The 14860-nt window shown below is 40.1% G+C and overlaps 1 long non-coding RNA gene across 4 annotated transcripts in view; it reads right to left on the bottom strand.

Moving 5' to 3' along the window:
* Positions 1 to 4997: 4997 nt before the first annotated feature.
* The window catches only part of LOC119699751, a 43916-nt gene continuing 34053 nt past the window's right edge, over positions 4998 to 14860 (bottom strand). For 3 of the 4 annotated variants that reach the window (XR_005256521.1, XR_005256518.1, XR_005256519.1), the window contains one exon: positions 4998 to 5397. This is a non-coding gene — a long non-coding RNA (uncharacterized LOC119699751). Of the gene's footprint in view, positions 5398 to 10061; positions 10317 to 14860 lie in introns of all 4 variants that reach the window. The other variant, XR_005256520.1, reaches the window with a different exon arrangement.

Raw genomic sequence — 14860 nt, 5'->3', positions numbered from 1 at the left:
TGGACTCACCATGGATGTGTTTAAGAAAAAGATTGGATGTGGCACTTGGTGCCATGGTTTAGTTGAGGTGTTAGGTCATGGGTTGAACTTGATGATCTTCAATGTCTCTTCCAACCTAGTGATTCTGTGATCTCTTTCCGGAGGTTTTGGGCCTACCTGCCACCCAAAGCTACCACCTTTACAGTTTCACTCATGTGATGGACCCACCAGAGTTCCTTTGCACAGGCATAGGTTGGGCATGGTCATATCATACCTCTGACAAAAATCTTATCAGGTCTTTTGTTGGCTGGTCTGTGCATGTTTCAGTCTCGAAGACTGTGCATCTAGTTGCCTCTGGAGCAGAGTAACAAAGATAATTAAGGGACTGGAGCAGAGTAACAAAGATAATTAAGGGACTGAAACATCTCTTTTACAAGGAAGTGCTGAGGGATCTGAGCCTGTTCAGCCTCTAGAAGAAATGCCTGAGGCGCTGCATCAGTGTCTCTGAGTATCTTAAAGGAAGGTATCAGAGGATGTTTCCAGGCCCTTCTCAGTGGTGCCAAGCAGTAGGCCAAGAGGCAACAGGCAGACACTGAAGCACAGGTAGTTCCACCTGAATATGAGGAAAAAATTCTTTACTGTGTGGGTGACCAAGCATTAGAACAAATTGCCCAAAGTGCCAATAGAGCGTCCCTCTCCGGAGATGACCCACTGTGGTCCCTCCCAACCTGACCCATTCAGTGATTCTGTAATCTATCCTCTCAGGTCCCTCTGGTGCAGAATTTTCCTACGCTGGTGCTCTGTGTAGTTGGAATAAAGGAAGCTGTGTGGTACCTATTTACAGAAATTTAACCAACCAGGGGACTTTCTTGGGATAAACAGAAGAAAGAAGAGGCTTGGGGCATTCCTGAAGGTAGGTGGCAGCTGAAATGGGGAGTTGAAACTCCCTCTGAGGGTGAAAATTTGACTATTTTTAACAGACTGCAGAAAATATTTGTTGCTGTGACTCTAAAACGTTGTTTATTGTAGTAATGAGTCTAAAAGAAGATAAGTGTTTCATGAGGCATTCCCCAAGAACTTTGCCTTCAATGTTTGCTACTTGAAGCTAGTAAGTGAAAAAAAAGAGTGATCATTGCTGACTTGTTTTATTGTTCTGGCTGGCACTGTCCTGTGTATAATGCTCAAGAGCCTAACTGGACACCAAGCAAGTCTTTGCCTTGACCCATTCTCCTCATAGTCAGGGGGTTGTCTGTCAAAGCAGTTGGATTTGGATGAAACCTGCTGAGAGGAGTATAACATTCCAGCTTTATTCAACCTAGAGCTGTGAGAAATACTCACCACAAAACCTAAAACTTTTTAAGGGAGCTTATGTTGAATATCAAATGCAGGGAGGGATTTGCTGTTGGGTCGGATTAATGTAAAACTCTACTTTGGATATACTTTTGACCTGAAACCTGACAATGCTCAGATATTTTGACTGAAGTTACTTTGAGGCTACAAAGCCAAAAGTTAAAGAAAAACTCAGAAACTGCAAAGGTGGCATGAAGGGCTCAAACCTAACCCCAAATTTGCTTTGGATTTTGTGCTAGATGGAGCTAGGTGCTGCTTAGCCTTTCTGCTTCCAAGTAAACAACAGGCATATCATTAAGGCATTGCAATCTGTTGCAAACACGAATAAGGACTAGAATGTTATGAAGCTAGAAAATAATTAAATTATTTTGTATTCTCAGGAAAAAAGTAATGAACTTTGAGGATAGGAGTGTTACCGGTGGTTTCCCCAAAGATTTGTTCAAAGGTGTGGTTTAGAATCCCAGCTGAGATGGTGCTTTGTTGGATATTTAATTGGAGCTGTTAATTTCTTTGTGTTGCCTTAGCACTGTCCAGCCATCTCAACCTCTGATGGTGAGCACCAACTTGGAAATAACCCCATGCAGTGTCCCCTGCTTTAAAAATGTATTATTTTTTTTCACCTCATATTGTATCAGGAATGACTACAAAAGATCAGCACACAGCAACAAGTAGGAATAACGGCAGGATTTGCTTAGTTATTTTGCTCAGGTTGTATTTAGTGGAAAACCTCTATCAGATGGAGAAGAAGCTGTGTTGCATTTGCAGATGAAAATATTTTTGGGAGAATAAAGCTTTTCTCTATAAAAATGTTACTGTAGAGAATCAGACAAACATTCCCAGCTCTCTGAATAGTCCAGGTTCTGAGAGCTGTAGTTTCAACAGGCTCTAGGAAAGAAGTCAGTCATGCACATGTATGTGAATTCTCTCACATGAGTAAAAGAAAAGGAACTTTGACATGCCGAATCCTAACCTTTTTTCAGCAAGGAATTTTCTGTCTGGAGACAAAGAACATCTTATTCTTTCCCCTGGTGACTCTTGCTGCTTATATTCCTCCCTAATTGGAAGTTGCAGTATAGATGTGCAAAAAAGGATATGCTTAGAGCATACCTCAAGGGTGAGCTGTCTAACCAAGGAAACAATTTCATCCTCTCTGTTGTGAAAAGAGCCTGGCGCTACAGAACACCTATTTCATTGCTCAGCAGGGCAAAATACAGCAAGGAAAAAAGACTCTGAATGCTGAAACTTCAATACATTAATATTCATAGTTTCTGTGTGCAGCATTTTGTAGCCTGGGAGGGAATTATTTGCCTTTAAATTGGGTAGCTGAAGTTCCAGCATTCTTTATTTGTCATTGCTTCAGATAGTACTGTAATTGAATCACTGAAGAAAGAAGACATGAAATTCCAGACTAGATCCATTGCTTGCTGCAGAGTGGGCTATGTTTTCAAAAGGTTTCTATCATACACCTTGCATTTTGGGCTCCCAGGTGCACAGAGGGAATCAGCAGCTTTCAAAGGCAAGACTGGCAGTCTTACCAGTGTTCTCTGCAGGACAACAGTGTGGTTTGTCCAAAAACCTACCCATCTGGGTATAGGTGGCACTTTCAGCATAAGTGGTTATGTTAAATCCTGAATGTCATGGTGCTCTCAGAAGAGTATTTCTAAATTAAGGAATTTCAAGGTTTGTATTGCTGCCAGGAATGCCACATTGCTACCACAAATGGGGCACAGCTTCAGTAAGTATGATGGTCTTCATACAGCAAATTTTAATGTTAGAAACATCCCAGCTAAAGCCAGTGGAGGTATTCAAGTGTTTAAAATGAACAATATGCATATTTATTATGTAGCATTTTAGAAAGGTAGAAGAATAACTGAACAAGCTCCAGATGCTCTGTTTTCTTGCTGACATTGTTTTTAAGTTGAGAGTAATATTTGTCATCAAAGACAAACAAATGGAGGATGACTCAGTCTCACCCTTGCTCAGAGGGGAAGAATCCAAAGGGAATTTGATTTCCCTGTTCAGAGAACCCACACAAAGTGAGGTGAATTCACATTTTTCTGAAGCTGTGAAATGCAATCCTGTTTAAAAAATGTTTTTCTGCAACTCTTATTATTTAAGTCTGAGGTTTCTAGGTCAAACACTGTTGAATTTTTTATCACAGACAAATCTGACAATCTGAAGGAAAGGCTTGATATTATGATTTTTTGAGGAAATACACAATGGCAGTCTCCCCAGATGTTCTTTCTCAGATCAATGAAAAGTACTTTTCAGATAGTGGCTACACCTCAACCACAACTTTCTGTGACTTACGTCAAGAGCAAAAGATAGGTCCCTTGTAAAGTCAGTGAATACAGTGCAGATTAAACAACCTTTTTACTAGCCCCACCTCCTCCTATCAAAATCACTGATGTAATAATGGTAGCTTATTTTTTATGTTCTTGGTGTCTTAGTTGTTTTTTTTTTACAGATAGTGAAATATGTGGTAAAACAATATATTGAGCAAAATTAATAAAGAAAAATGGAAGATTGCATTAAATGGTCATCTGGATAAATAAATGCAAGTTGAAAGATTCAAGTACTGAGCTCCTCAGAGTGTCTAAGAAATAGCCTTCATTATTTTTTATTAACTCACCTTCCCCGATAGTTAAAGCCTTGCTCATTTTGTTGAATACATGCATGAACTAAGCTTGATGGATGGTGACAAATTAGCTATAAAGAACCTCATAAGTAGCAAAGAGTCATTAATCCTGCACAGTTTGAACTTCACTTTCAGCATGGTGAGTAGGAGAAATTAGCTGCAATTAATATCACAGATTTTTTGATCATTGTCAAATAACTATTAGAAGGTGAGTATCTCATGATACTGAAACAGCACCTTTCCTAAGATATGTCAGCACTGAGCCTCTCCTGTGTTAATCATTGATTTTCTCTGAGCAGAGAAAGAAGTGTTGCTGATAGCTCTCAGTACAAGATTGGCCATGGGATTTCACCAGGAGGGAAAAATAGCTGGATTGAGGAACTAAATGCTGAAGGGATTAAAACAAATGTGGGGATGATCCTCATGAACTTCTGGCCAGCAAGGGAGAGTGAAGGATGGAAATGCTTTAAAAGAAAACTTTTGAGTCACATTTTCTGAACAGCACAGCTGCACACAGTTTGTGAAAGGATGCGATTTTGCTGCAGAAAACTGCAGTGAGAAATAAGTCTGGATCAGGGGGCTGGCCCACTGAGTACAGTGCCCACTTCAGTCACATAAAACCTCATAGTGGGTTCCTATTTTCAGTGAAAATTTGGGTCAGGTACTTTCATCATAAGCAGCACGTAGGGGTGTTCAAAGAAACGTTAAGCATTGCAATATTTCAACGGAATCTAAGAAAACATGCTTCAGTTAAATAACATATTTGAAATATATTGGACTCTTATTTGTGATTTTCCTCAGGGCAGTATTAGTGCAATAACAAAACAGATGAGGCTGAATGCTTGTTTTAAAAAGTTTGGGCTTTCAAGGGCTGTTTTTCTGTCCAGTGAGGTTCTGCAGGCTGGTCTTCCCAGGCACAGCAGCTCCCAGGTTTGGAATGCTGAGGAAAGAGCCTTGGAGTGCAAAACAGTCCAACTGCGGCCGAACATAAGGTCACAACAAGGAACATATGAGATGAATAAATCTTTATTGGGCAGGACTGCAAAACATTAGGTAATGGGGCCAGTGACAAAAAAAGAACTTAGTCTGAATCATACTCTAAAATGTGCACAAGAAGAGTTCAGGCCTCTAGCAAGGGGCAAAACTCATGTTTCTGGTGCTGATAGGAAAAAAAACAAAAAACAAAAAAAAAACCCCAAAAAACCAAAAAAACCCAAAAAAACCCAAAACAAAAAACCAAAGCAAAGGGTTTTTTTTTTGGCTTGTGTCAGTGCATGCATTGTACACATCTACAGCCTTTCAGTCCACAGGAACTCATGGTATTTTCTGTAGTTGAGACGGGATGCAAGTGCTAACACAATCCTTCTTACTTCTTTTCCAGCTTTCATCACCATATCTGTCTTCTGCTGCCTTCTCATCTTCTTTCTCACCTACAGATGGAAAAATCAAGCTGAGAAAAAAAACCAGAAAAAACAAAAAAACCCAACCTAACACTTCTGGGGAAGTGTTTCAGTGCTTATTTTACCCCAAACTGTAGTCGATAGTTAAAATATCCCCTCTCCCTCTCCCTCTCCCTATGGGAACTAAAATACTGAGAACTCTTTGCTCACAACGAATGAAACACTTAGTTGTGAATCATGTTGGAATTAATTTTTCTGTTGAATTGGTTTGTGCCCAAGGGAGATGATTACACAGTTTGAGGGGCTTGCAGTCCCATTTATTCAGGTCAGATATCCAAGAGCTTGTGGGCTAGAAGTCTGTGTTCCTTTTGGAATTCATTACTTGAAATATATATCATGAGCTATTTCCTCAGGAAAAAGACCTACCTCTTGTAAGGGAGGAGAGCTGCAAAGAGGTGATGAGACTGAAGATAAGGCAAGAATGTCAGAAGGAATCACTCCTGCAAAGTGGATCCAGGCCTTAGGTCCACAGTTGATCCATTTTATTGAGCTGTTTTGTGACTACTGCTCTGCCTGGGGTAGGGACTCATCCAGAAAAACTATAACTGTAGCTATACTATGGCACATATTGAACAGGTTTTACACGTTAAAAACCAAGAAAATTAATTTGGTGCACACAAAATTTATGGGATTCAACACCAGCTGATGAGATGGATACCCCTGGATGGGGATTGCTGTCTTCCATTTAGTTGTGAAATATGAATGACATTTAATACAAGGAGCTCTAACTGTGAAAATCTTTATGCATCCAGAAGTAAATTTAGTACTGTTTGACTTCTATAGACCAGCAATTCAGGATGTCTGAATGACATTGATGGTTGGAAATTTGGGTGTAGAGGAAAGGATTTTGTACTGTAAAGATATTAATCCTAGATGATAAGATATAAGTTCATGTACATAACCTGAGAACTGATATTTTATAGCAATATGTTCTACCTATTTTACTATGCATTATTGCCATATTAACTACTGTATTTGGATCAAACTGAACAGAAGCTCCCTACTTAGTCTAATATGATTTGTACACTTTTATTCAGGCAGCTTCACTTTTATTTTTCTTTAACAAATTATAGCAATATGACTGACAAGTATGTCCACATACACATCTGAACTTAATGTAGACTTAAACTAAAAGTAAGCCAAGGAGTATCTAGATGAGCTGGGGAATACCCTTCAGGGCAAAAAAAAAAAAAAAAAGGGGACCCACATGTATCAGGCTGGTGCTACAGATGCCTGCTTTTGAAATGATGGAATACAATGAAATTTAAATTCTTATCTCTAACTGGATGCCTAAGCTCTTTTCCACCAATAACATTTTGTCCACTCTTCCTTGTACTGTTAATAATCCATTTGGACAGCTTCTGTAGCTTCCCTGCACAATACTTTTAGTCTCTGGAATATTTTATTTTAACTTGGCCGAGATTAATTCAGCTTTCTGTGAAGTTAGCTGTAGTTCAAGGAACAATCATTCATGTGTGTGTGATATGTCTCTTTTCTGTGCAAGATGACCTTGAATACCTTCACTGGCAATATTCCTGGGAAGAAGCAGTGAGTTCATGTCATATAGCAACATTAGTGGATTCATCCTGCTTTCCATGCACATTGGATGGGTGTGTAGTGTTCTCCTCTGGTATGTAGTTTGCACATTAAAATCTCTTGGGATTAAGACAGTGAAATCCTTCTCAGGAGGAGGGGACATGAAAGAGAGATGCTGGATTTCATAGGCTGCTCAACACATTATTTCAGCTGAAATCTGGAAGACTAACCCTTTATTTCCAGGCATGAGAAATGAGTTTATAAAAGGCACGGAAGGCTCCCAGGGAAGGCTGGAGTAATGGGTGAGAGAACTGTCTGCCTCCTGGCATGATGCAATGCATGCAGATGAGAGCAGGGGAAAGACAAACTTATGGCAAAGAGCCTACTTTCCTACTAGGTACTTCCACTGAACTTCTGGGGATCACTAGATACAAGAAATACTGGACATCTCTCAGTTGTAGCCCAAATTCACTCACTACAGGCAAAACATCCCAAATTTAATATTCAGGAGACTTTAAACAGGCTGGTCCTGCAACACTTTAAGTGAAAACCATAATTGAAGGTTGAAAGCTATACCCATCATCAATTAACACACCATCCCTTTTGGCTAGCTAATACCAAAATGGACAGGACAACACATCATCTGTACAGGGACTGGAAGGCCCAGCAAATTTACCAGGAAAACCCTAGATGAGCTTTGTGACAACAGATCTTCCCCCCAAAAAGAGCTGTTAAGGTGTTAACGGAGAGGTCAGATTAAAACTGAAACAGCACAATTTAAATACTTCTATTCATGTTTTATTCCAGTGTGTTGCATCAGTAAAATGTGGATGCAAGCTAGGGATTTAGGATTGTAGACTTTTTTTTGAAACTGGTTTGGAAATTTTAAAAAATCTACTGTAAATTCTATCTAAACAAGCCTGGTTTATTTCTTTATATAAAAATATTTCCTCTTCATTTAAAGCAAAGCAAAGAATTACTCAACTGCATAAATTCTAGCAAAAAGCAGCCAGTGTCTTCCATTTCCCTCCTTATTTTAGAAGAAAGCACAGCCCTGCATTCCTATCTCCAGAGAGTGTGACAAGAACCACAGAATTGTTAGGGTTGGAAGCAACCTCTGGAGATCATCCAGTCCCACTCCTCTGCCAAGGCAGGGTCACCTAGAACCTGTCCAGGTGGGTCTGGAATTCTCCAGAGAGGGAGATCCATGAACTCCCGGGGCAGCCTGTTCCAGGGCTCTGACACCCTCAATGTAAAGAAATTCTTCCTCAGGTTGAGGAAGAACTGCTTGTGCTTTATTTTATGGTCAATGCTCCTCATCTTGTCACTGGGCACCATTGAAAAGAATCTGCCACCATCCTCTTGGCACCCACCATCCTCTTGGCACCCACCTTTGAGATGTTTGCGCGTTTTGATGAGAACCCCTCTCAGTCTTCCCTACACTAAACAGGCCCAGCTCCTGTTGTCACTCCTCATAAGAAAAGGATACTCTTCCTCATGAAGATACATGATCCATTTCTCCTTCCTAATTCTCTAAGGCCTGATTTGCTTTGTGAGAAATTCTGACTCATATTCAGTCTGAGAGAAAACTTAATGATGAAATGATGATACATGCAGCCATATCTTCTGCATTGTAAGGTAGATGAGGGGAAAGAGTAGAGACCTAACATGCTGTGATCTGGGGGTTCACATCCTTGCTTATTTTCTAGGGATTTTTAAAACTGTTAATGACCTCCTAGGCTCTGTTTTTTGACATTTACCCATATTCCTGAGTTTTGCTCCTTTTTTCCTACCTGACAAAAGTATGTGCTGTATTATTTCAGTTGTTAGGCTAAAATCTCTAGAACACATAGGTAGAAGACTGACTAGGATTTGCACCCTTGCATCTTGCTGATGTAATAAAGGCAAAATCCCTGTTTAGTTCTGTCACAGGTATATGTCATCAGTAAAATGTTCAGATTGTTTCTGTGTCATGGGATAGTTCTTCTTTGAATCAATCTGATCTTCATAAAGCATGTTTAAGGGAGGCTACACATTAAAATCTCCTTCCCCAGGCATTTGTTCCTACCTCTGCAATGCTGCTCACAGCTGCCTCAGTTTTGTTGGTGCAGCTGTATTTAGGGTTGGGACAGAAATGAGGTTGGGGATGGAAGAAATGGCTAATGAAATGGAAGGAAGTAAGGATAGGAATGGGTGGCTGTAGGGAGTCTCTTGTAAGTGAAACTACTAATAAAAATGCTTATGGACACTGGCATTTGTTTTGTTGAGCATGGCACTTAGTAATTTGAATCCTTCTAGCTAGGTTAGGAAAATGACAGATATATGGAATATGGATGCTTAGGTGGTGGGAAGGAAACACTTTTGGCAGCTTGGTTCTGCAAAGGTCCATATGTGTGACATTCAACACATGTGTGAATGAAAGGTTTCCAAGAAAGATAAATGGCACCCCTGTGAAAACAAAGTTAAAACATCTGCTGGTAGAGGTCAGCAGTGGCCCTGGTATGTTGGCCTCTATCAGCAGGATGTTGGTTTTAGTCCTGTTGCAAATACTACCTGTGGAAACAGAGTCTGAATGATGCAGTGTAAGCTGGTCCTTGCAAGCCTTAATCTGGATGGTCCTACATGTTTTCAGTCAATTTACTAGACTGTCAGACACAAAATTATTACGTTTAACAATAATGTTCACTTGAACTGCAAGGCTCTATAATATTCTCATCTGCCAATGTTTTAATTACAGGGTCTCATTCACTAAGGGAAACTAAAATTAGAAGTGGATGAATGGATTTTGATATGAAGGGGAAGATTTGCTTTCTTTTTTTTTTTTTTTTAAATTTTGCTTCTTCCTTTTCCCAAGGAAATTACATTCTTGGGAGAACTGCAAAACCAGAAAGACCAAAATGGCCTCTCAGCCATAGGGCGGAGAAGGCTTTGCAAACCAAAGGTCAGACACAAAGAGATGTCTATTTATAAGTGACAAAACATAACAATAAAATAGAGAAAAGGATGATGGACATGTAGAGAAGAGATTTAGGAGAGAGAGGCAAGGAGAGAAAGGAAACTGTGATTTGTAGTTTTGTCAGTGAGGAGTGAATGAATACTTGCGCAACGTAGGTGAAGGACAGAAGAAAACTGTGGTGGTGGAAGGGTTGGGTGATCCAGTACAGGGAAGGGTCTCTCTGTAACTGATGGGGTTGAGGGATGCCAGTGTTTCCACAGAGCTGGGTTTTCAGGGAGGTCCCATCGTGCTGGAGTCTTCAACTGCTCCTTCTGAGAGCTCTTCATAATGTGCACCGTGTCTCATGTTAAGTTACAGGGAGAGGGCCGTAGCTTCCAAACCACAGGCACAGAAAGAGCTGTGAGGGAAGGGAGGCCTGGGCAATCGTGAGTACGTCAAGATGGGGACTCAACACTGTTACAGAGTACACCTCCAAAATGGGAAGAAGAATGTTTCTTGTACACAGCTCGTAAGTAATCTCTGGTCTCTGTCTTTTTGGCAGATTAATCTTGCAGTAATGATTGATAATTTATTTTTCTAGATATGTATAGCTGTTCTGAGAAAGGTTATTAGATATGAGACAGTATGGTATCATTGACATAAATTGCTTCTGTGTACTGAATTACTAGATATTAACCAGAAACTGAGTGATTTTACTGATGACAAAATTTGTTCCCAATATAGTTTTCCAAAAGCAGTTTTTCCCTGCAGACTCTTGTTGAGTTTATAAAGCAGCACTGGGGGTCAGTGGGAGTTTTATGTGTGTGTGTGTGTGTGTGTGTATAATGTGAACCTGGACACCATGTTCACAACAAGTTTTGTCACTTGAAGATGAGAAAAGTTAAAAATATTGCTTTTGTTTGGCATCTCTCAAGTAGGTTAACATAACAATTTATGCCTACAATATGCCACGTTCATCCAGACATTTGATACCTCACCAAGTTTAAATGAAGACAGAGGCATGAATCCAGTCCCTGGAGCTATCCTGTCCCCCAGACTGAGGGAAACTGAGCTTATGCAGAGTAGTCACCTGAAAATTAACCTGGCATGAGGCTTTGGGGTTTGAGGAGTTAATGACATTGGCCCTTATGCTTAGTATTTTAAACTTAGGCATGCGCAGCACTCTACAGAAACAAACAAAGACAAATGTGAGAGAAGCAAATAGTTCATACCCTGGAGAGTTTATATTTTCCATTTCACAGAAATATTGAATGAATTTCTGTATAAATCTGAGCGCTCTCTGAAGAGGTAGGTCACAAAGAATCAAATGGAACTAACCATGACCAGAAAAGCATGAAAGAAAAGGTAGATAAATGTAAAGGTAGATAATGTAGTTATACTAGGAATCGATGCAAATACCTATGTGTATGTGCAGCTTGGCATTTACGTTTGTCTACTTTTAGAAATTATACGAGACAATGAAAGGACACCAGAAGAAAGGAAAGTGTGAGAATTGTCTGGTAATCTCAGAAAGCAGATGGTGGCAGAAAGGTAAAAGGCACACAGAATTATATTAAGGAAAATCGGGGAAAATCAAAAGAATACATGAACTGAGAGAAAAAGTCATTGCAGTTATTTAGGTGTCAAAAGTAAGAGAAGGCCTATGTTTGATGGAAATGGTAGAAGCCGCTTATGACAAAAAAAGTCCATTTGGATACCAGACATCCACAGCTTGTGATTTACGCAAACTTGGAAGCAATACAGAAACTTAACCCAAACACAGTAGCTGTCGTAAGCGATGCACAGCTCTGGAAAGACAGCAAAACTTAAATATAAACGAACCAAAATGAGGTTAAGTGCTGGCATAATTGTGACAACAATTCTGCCTGCGGTTTGCTCGAAAGCAGCGCCTGCAGTCAGAAGCTCGTATGACCGACGCGTGGTATGGCTCCCGTGATTCCCACACGTGTACGATGTAGTGGTCAGCACACACGGATCAAGGGTACCTGCAGCTCTACCTTGACAATTTCTCAGCAAATCTGGGTGAATGAGCGTCTGCTAGTTATGGTTAGAGTCTAACTTCCAGTCCAAATATATTTTTTTAATTGCTTATAGCGTTCACAAATAAATTGTTTTCAGCTGAAACTTCCTCTACTGAATGCTCATTTTGCCAGATCCTTTAAATTAAATCCATGAGTCTATTTAAGGATTTTTCAGTAATGGGGGGAAAAAGTGCCTTTTCTTTTACGATCTGCTAAGACTACTTCAACTTTAGAGGCAGAAGGACACATACTGAGCCTTGCAAGTGAATTGAATGAGTTGACTAATACCTGCACTGCAGTAATACAATGAGACTCCTGTGGATTTTCATTCAGTGGGATTTGCCGATTCTCAAAGAAACCCCTGGATTTTGTATGTTTTTCTTGATAAAAATGTCAGTGACAAAATCTGATCTTTTAACTGGGAGGTCTTTATTCTATAATTTAAGATAGAGCAGAGTTTAAGGTTAAAAAATTAAATTTTCAATGTTTTTCTGCACTTTTGTACTATCCTCATTTTCTGACTCTTCCTTTATGCAAATTATAATTAAAACCTCCCAACCAACCAAAAACATCCAAAAAATTCCCCCAAATAGACCTGAAAAGAAAAGAAACAAAGAAATATAAAGGATAAAAAAGAACTGTGATATTCATTAACACTGTTTTTGTGAGCTCATGAGATTATTCTTATAGTCACACTTGCTGTAATGCCTGTATCTATGAAAGGGAAAGAAAAACTTCATGTCCGTTAGTCTGACTTGAGTAGTTTGAGAGTATTAGGAAAGAGAGTGAAAGCTGTTGCTGTGAAAGATAAAAAATGCAACCTATCTTTCAAAGGATGATTGTGCCAAGCTGTTCTGATATCTGAATGAGATAACCTCCTGTTGAAAATAAGTGTTAGTTATTGAAGGTTTGCCATTAACAGTGCAAAGAACTTTGGTTCTTCAGGTTTTGTTGGTCCCAAGTTTGAGAGTGGGAAGGCCTTGTCTCTGTGAACAGCAGAGTGGGAAGCAGAAAGATTTCAGCAATGACAGTGATGTCAAGAGGAGCAATGGTGTACACTTGCTGTGAGTAACTTCAAGTTTCTGACTCTCAGAGAGTTAAAATTCAGGAACATCTCTGTCTTGGAGGCAAATGATCTAGTTATGAAGATGGAGCTTCATAAATATCTGGAACCATTTGGCATGGTCAGCAGCAGTCGCAGACAGCTGAGCCCAGGGAAATCCTTTTCACACTCAAGTTTCTGTATACTGGCTATTGCCATGCGAAATGTCACTGTCCTGCGGGTTTGCACTGGTGCTGATAAGTGAAGAAGCCAACTACACTTCTGATTGTTTAAGAAAAAGCCTGTTACTTTGCAGAAGCCATTTACTATCCCATTTCCTAGGACTAACTACAAAAAAGAAGAAATGGGGTTTTGGAAGCATCTTGTGTTCCGGTATATCCATGAATGTTGATTCTGAAAAACAATTCATGTTTATAGAAACTTCTATTTCAGTTTCTTAGCGTTCAACCTAGAATAAATGGGAAAATATGGTTGGGTTGTTTTTTGGTTTTTTTCCCCATCTTACTTTGTTTAAAATGGATACAGGGTACATAGTTGAAATGGGGAACTTTAAAGGCTCTCTGTTTTTTTTTTTTTTTTTTCTTTCCCTTTATTTGTAAGTGGTCTCTCCACAAATCTGAGAAAACCAAAGGAGTGAAAACCATGCTCACCACTATGGATGTGATATTCCAACATCCTGAAAGCTGTTTGGCTCTAGATTCCTCAGCTGAATGCTTTTTATGTCTTTGCTCATGCAAGCCTGTTCCTCTGCACACCCCTTGGTACCTTGGCTTGCCTGCGCTCCTCCAGAACTCTGCCCACTTGCATTGAACATACAGACACAAATATTCCAAATGGATCTTTCCTATATCAGTTCATTATTATACTTTCAGGTTCTCAATCTGCAGTGTTTCCAGGATACAGTAAAATACACACAGTTTGACTTCCAGAAGTCTTTTGATCTCTGAAGACATTCTTAAGATGCAGTAGATTTGAAGTGCTTTATGCCACTCAGAGAGAAATGTGCCCCATGAAGGAATCAGCCTTTTCCATTGCACTTGCAGGCTCTGCTTATACTGGAAATTACACAGTGCCAGAAGACAGACCCAGGCACTAACTCCATTGTCTACACTGTTAAATTGTTTGAGCAGTCCCTGGAATGGTTTGTCCCTGGGCAGTCAGCCCAGGCCTCTTCCAAACAGTTCCTGGGCATGTTTTGAGAATTAGCACGGGCCAGGCACCATGCCCAACATGTAGTTTGGATGCGGGCACCCTTATTTGGATGATAATAGACTTCACTAGTGCCAGATGGCCTCAGAGCCAGAGGGAATAAGCACAGCCTGATTGCATATGCCATGTACTCGTGCAGAGGACCTCTTGTGCTGTAAAATGATAGCTTGAATTGTGTGTACGTGCGCATCTCCATGTTAATAAGCTGTAACCTGAAAGACTGGATTTTACAAGGGGCAGCCTCAGGCTGGGACTTTGTGGCATCCAGGAAGACAGAGTGGGCATTATGCAATGCCTGTATTGCTGAAAACATCACAGGCACAGATCAGACCCTGGGACCATATGTCCAATGCACCATCTCAAATGGACGCTAAGTATAAATTGGTTCTAAGGTCTCCTGGACACCCTTTGGCCTTAAGACATGTTTATGTCTCTTTGCTGTTCAGACTGCCTGAAATAATACAGAGTCTGTGTTACAACCCACCAGACGAATGTTTTTAGCATACAAATTAGAAGGTGTGTGTTTTATGCTTTAGGATGTGGTGCGTTCAAAGATTCAGCATTGACTAGGATGCTGTTACAAGGCTGCGTTGTTGGGAGAGAGCCAAAACATATGTACCCTTGACCATCATGAACTGAGAGCAGCTC

This window comes from Motacilla alba, chromosome 3 (genome assembly GCF_015832195.1).
Source record: "Motacilla alba alba isolate MOTALB_02 chromosome 3, Motacilla_alba_V1.0_pri, whole genome shotgun sequence".
Classification (NCBI taxonomy): Eukaryota; Metazoa; Chordata; class Aves; order Passeriformes; family Motacillidae; genus Motacilla; species Motacilla alba.
Note: the sequence above shows the minus strand (reverse complement) of the source record. Positions and strands in the feature narration are given on the sequence as shown.